We start from the raw sequence: 5,956 nt of genomic DNA on the forward strand, positions 1-5,956 counted from the left end.
ACAACGGATGGGGGATAATAGGAGCCTATATAAGAAAAAGACCCAAAAATCGGGACTGTCCCTATAAAATCGGGACATCTGGTCACCCTACTTGCATGTAAATTCTTAACAAGAAGCTAATAAGCTGTTTGCAAAACTGTAGTCCTGTACTGAAGAGAACCGTAGGCAATGAGAATGTGGGGTCAGAACCATCCCCCTCGTAGAGTTCGATAGTGCAAGATGCTGAGCACTCTTCATTTCCATGATCTTCAGTGCCCAGTAGCCCCTGGTGGGGTCGGTCTGTCTGTCTCTCTCTCTCTCTCTCACTCTCACACACACACACACGGTGGCTTGCACTCCTTTGCTAAGTGTAAAAGTTGCTTTGCATATGAGCAACCGAAACCCTGGGAAGGCTGGAGGGATTGATTCATGAGGAAAGGGTCAGCGAATTAAATCCATACCTCCTGGCCAAAATGACAATGGGGTGGGAGGTGGAAACAGAGAAGGAGGACAGCAGCCCATATGTATTTGAAGGGGGCTTAACACTAAGGCTTGGTCTACACTACCCCCCCTAATTCGAACTAAGGTACGCAACTTCAGCTACGTGAATAACGTAGCTGAAGTCGAAGTACCTTAGTTCGAACTTACCTTGGTCCACACGCGGCAGGCAGGCTCCCCCGTCGACTCCGCGGTACTCCTCTCGCCGAGCTGGAGTACCGCAGTCGACGGCAAGCACTTCCGGGTTCGACTTATCGCGTCCAGACTAGACGCGATAAGTCGAACCCAGAACTTCGATTTCCAGCCGTCAAACTAGCTGGTAAGTGTAGCCAAGGCCTAAGGTGGGAAGTGGATTGTTTAAGATACAAAGAGTCAGAAATAGGAGTAATGTGATCAGATAGGAGAAATTCTACCGTCTGCGTTATGCAGGAGGCTATATGATCATAACGGTCCCTTCTAGTCTTAAAAGTTTTACTGATAAAAGTGCTAATGTAGATATAGCCTTAGTCTGTTGCGTAGATTTTGTTGGTCAGGGTGTGAAAAAAACCACAACCCTGATTGACAAAAGTTTCACCGACACACGCACCAGTGTGGACAGCGCTACGTCGGGGGGAGACGCTCTCCTGCCAACATAGCTGCTGCCACTCGTTAGGGGTGGTTTAATTATGCCAATAGAAGAGCTCTTTCCTGCTGGCATAAAGTGGCTACACGTGAGACCTTACAGCAGCACAGCTGTACCACTGTAAGGTAGTGTAGACATAGCCTCAGACTTGGTCCATACATGAATTTGGTCCTGACTTAACTATTTCATTTAGGGGTGTGACTACTGGAATAGTTCTACCAGTACAACTCCTAGGGTGGACACAGTTATGTCAGTATAACTTACTCCTCTTTCCTTCAGCAATAAGCTATCCTGGTATCAGTATGCCGGTATAATTGCATCCACACTAAAGGGGATGTGTCACGTTAGCTATACTGAAATACTTAGGAAGGTACAATGTGTGTGTAGACAAGCAATACAGACAATTCTAGGGTGAAAATATACCAGTAGTTGAGACTGTGGATGAGACTCCAATGATGGGGCCTCTACTCTTTCCCTCAAGAGTCACTGACTGTACAAAAGCACCAGAGAACAGGGTTCCCTTGCACTCAGGCCAGGCAAGAGCCCAAACAATTTACACCTAATCAGTCTTTCCCATTTCTAATGAGACTAGGAGCCTGATTTGCAGATTTTCCCCTCACCAGAGAGGTGTGGCTGCCATGGTTTACAGCTAATCTTGATTATTAAAAAACCTTTGTGAAGAAAGGCTACCGAGGCCTCATTTTCTTTCCTGGAGGAAAGGTTACGAGGTCAGCTAATGGGCACAATGAAAAAGTGGAGAAATTTGACAAGGCAAATCCAGGTAAACAATTCTGCGATGAGGGTCCTAGAAGAAGCTAGAAGTATCCGAGCACCTCCTCAGAGCTACCACACACTAATGACTGGGGGAAACAGTCAGGGTGAGGGAGGGGAAGACATGTAGGACTGTAACAGAACATGTGTCCTCTGTGAACAGAGGACGATCAGAGCTAGCTCATTCAGGGTAGGCAAGGTCAGCACTGTACCCCCATCTGAGGCTGACTTTACCCTAGCTACCTGGGGGTAAAAACTACCGGGTCTTGTCTCCACTAGGATTTTACAGGAGGATCGCACGCGTGAGTCGACCTGCTGTAAAAATACACCTCTTTTTGGCAGGCTCAAGGAACAAAGACTAGCACAGAAGCAAGCAGTGCCTCTAAATTCAATCACTCAGCTGGGTAGGGGAGAGAAAATTAAGGCTACAGTAAAATGCAAGGACATGGAATTCAAGTACACCCATCAGGGACAGGGTTCCTAGACCTTCTGACACTGTCCAGCCTTAATTTTAATCAAAACGCCAACACACCCACCCTAGCACTAACCTTGAGGGCAAAGAAACTGCTTTTCACAGTTTGCAGTTGTCTGGAAGCAAGTCATCCCCACCTCCCCTCCCTTCAAAACCCTCCTTTGGATGGTTTTGGGATCATTTAGCTTTGTCTTCCTGCTACTACCTGTGTGAAGCGGATTAGCAATCTCAGGCCTGGTTCATAGGGGTCCACATCAGACACCTCGTTGGGGATGCCAGCAGGCAGTGCTGAATGAGCATAGAGAACAAACTACACTCTTACTCCCACGAGGTGCCCTCCAAGGCACAGTTCCTGGTTCAGCCACAATGTAAAAGGAAGGCTGGCCTGAGGGTTAAGATGCCAGGTTAGGCTACAGAAGAAGAGGGTTCAATTCCCACAGCTCTGCCACAGATTCCCTGTGTGATCCTGGGCAAGTCACTTACTCTGTGCCTCAGTTTCTCATCAATAAAATGGGGAGTATTTGGAAGCTCTCTGGGACAGGAACTATCTCTTCCTACATTATGCAGCACTTAGAATCATAGAATATCAAGGTTGGAAGGGACCTCAGGAGGTCATCTAGTCCAACCCCCCTGCTCAAAGCAGGACCAATCCCCACCTTAGCACAATAGGGTCCTGATTTTAAGACTCTAGATGTACAGTAATACAAAACAACCACAACATTAGAGAGGACGCTTGCCCTGCCACTGCCCATGCTGTACCTGTTCTGGACAGAACCAGGAGACTTAACCTCTGCCTTGCCAGCCCTGCACCACTTATTAGCAACACATTCCTCCACTTTAAAAGCTGTCTTCAGGTTTCATAGTCACTGGAGACCACAGAAGTAATTGCGCAGGTGAAGGCACCACAAGAATGGGAAGGAAAGGGCAAATAGTACCAAAAATTAACAAGCCCATTTCCGCCGACCTGCTATTGGAGGGCAAGCGAGAGCACTCAGTACCAAGCTGGTGAAATGAAGATGCAGTCTCTCTCCTTGGTAGGACGACGACTAATGGGGAAAATGAGATTGTGCCTTTTTCCTTGATGTTCAGCACAAATGGAAAAATGGGGGGGGAGGACAGAGCAGAGGAGTCGTTTCCAGAGCTAGGAATAGCCCATGGGCCCATTTGATTGTATCACAGTAAATCTTGTAAGGGCACTGACATGACTTAGTATTTACCTAGCACTCGAGCAAGCCAGATATTTCTCAATAGGCCACAGCGCCTAAGGAATAAACAACAGCGTTGTCAAATTAAAACAAACAAAGTCTGTAGAAGAATTTTCATCATCATTGTGAGGGGGCAGGGATGGTTAAAGACTCTTCAAAGATTTTATCCCATCCCACGTTACCTTGTTTTTGAAGACACTGAGCTGTTGGGGATTTGAAGGGTAGGGAGAGGAGAGAAGGCTCAGGAACTCTAAGAACCCCCTGAGCCTTCAACACATAGACGGTCTCTGAGGTTTTGAAATGTTAAAACATAGAAGGTTTTTAAGCTTCCAGCTCTGGAGTGAGAAACCAGAGGAAACTCACAAAAGACGCTACATCCACACGATTTCCAGTCCAATATTACAAGCAGCTGAAAACTGTGATCCAGTTGCCTGTCACTATTAAAGGGGACCTACCTCTGAACGATGATGTGGTCCATTTATGGCCTCCTTACAGAGGGGCGTTCAAACCCAACCAAGGGCATGCTGGAAGTGGGTTTAGGTCATGTGACACAAAGTATCTTGGAGTTTCTAAGAGGCATAAGTCAGAGACCCAGCACATAATTTGGGAACCACTGTAAGTCCTAACCTCATTGGACAATGCTGACCCCTTGATGGGCCAATCAGAAACCATCCATTCCAGCTGTGTGTTAAGGACATGACCTGAAAGTGTAGTTTTTCTCTGGAGAAGCGGCATCTCCGTGATTATTGTCTCTCAGGAGCTTTGCATCACGTCTCCTAAGTTTACAAGTGAAAAGATCTTTTTTCTAATTGCCAGCTCAGCCTAGAATCTAAGCCGAGCTGTGTTCCACTACCTGCCATGCTTCAGTTCTTCACACCGCTCCTCCCACGGGAGGGAGCGCTGCACCAGGCAACCTAAGGCATGAGTGGGGAGGGGACCCCAGGGGAGAACAACAGTTTCTGACAGGTTGGCTCAACCCAGAGCTGGGACAAAAGATTTAAGCTTTTTAAGTAGAAGATTTTGTCAGGGGCCCATCCGAGAATTCTTCCTGAGATATCTAGTCCAAAGTCAGGCCCAGATGCGCAAAGTCAATGGGACCGAATGTCAGCGTGTAAACTCTGCATGCATGATGGCTGCTCTCTTGGCTGACGTAAGGAATGGAACCAGGGCCCTCCACAGCTAAAAAAGACAAATCTCTACAACTTGAGCTAAGAGCCAGGCTCGCTAGCTGGGGCTGTAATGCACTCAGACCCGCTGTGGATTGGAAACAGAGGGAGACATAACACACCTTGACCAATGGGTAAGGATACAATTCCGTCACGGAGGTCATGGATTCCAGGGCAACTGGAACCGTGGGGCTGGTGGTCAGCCCTGGGGGCTGCCGGAACAGCTGAGCAGCGGTCCCTGGCCCACCAGTGCAGCAGCCAGAGTTGGATCAGCCCATCTGGGTCAGCCCCTGACGCAGAAGCAGCCGCGAGACTGAGCAGCTGCAAGCCCCGGTAGCGCTCTGTTTGTCCCCCCTCCCCTCCAGGTGTTTTTAGGAAAAATCAGGGAGAGGTCCCGGGCTTCCGTGAATTTTTGTTTATTGTCCCTGACTTTTACTAAAAGTACCCAGGACAGAATCTTAACCTTACCACTGGGCCGCACGTGCAGACATCTCTGAAGGATCAAGGCCTCAGGCTGTAATGAACTGGGAAACTGGAATCTGTAGTGGAACCTTTCTTGTCTTAAGCAGATCCCTGGTAGGGCTGAGCTGATAAAGGTCATTCAGTAGAATCGGATCCCTTTCAGACACTTGAAACGACTTCAGACTGGCCCAGGAGAATTTGGGGGATTTTGAAATGTTTTCCCCCATCCCACATTGGGATATAAAAAAAGGCAAAAAAATCTCAAAAAATTCCACAAATTGAAAAATAATAAATAATAATAAAATCAAATCACTTCAGGGCATTTTAACTGTTTCTATAATTTCAAAACGTTTTGTTCAGAATGTGTGTGTGTGTGTGTGTGTGTGTGTGTGTGTGTGTGTGTGTGTAAACGGACTAAAATTTACAAGCAAAAATTCACTTAGTCTGGAACAACTGGAACTTTCCTTTTTTCAAACCGAAAGTTTTCAGAGTTGGAACTCCGTCGAATCAGACGCCGTTTTGCCAACGGTTTTGGTTCTGACAAAAAAAAAAATAAGAATGTTTTGTCCAAAAGTTGCTGACGAGCTTTACTTGAGACCTACTGGTCTTAGCGCAGTGTTCCCTGCCCCGTATGTTATGCACTGCCCACATCCCTCCTCTCCCAGCACAAAGCAGCATTCACCTCCACCAAAACAATGACAGCAATGACTTAATATTTGCAGTCGCGACTCCCCTCACCCTCACCCCCACCTCCCTTCCGGCTGGTGCCTCACAGCCACAG

This window comes from Malaclemys terrapin, chromosome 1 (genome assembly GCF_027887155.1).
Source record: "Malaclemys terrapin pileata isolate rMalTer1 chromosome 1, rMalTer1.hap1, whole genome shotgun sequence".
Taxonomy (NCBI): Eukaryota; Metazoa; Chordata; order Testudines; family Emydidae; genus Malaclemys; species Malaclemys terrapin.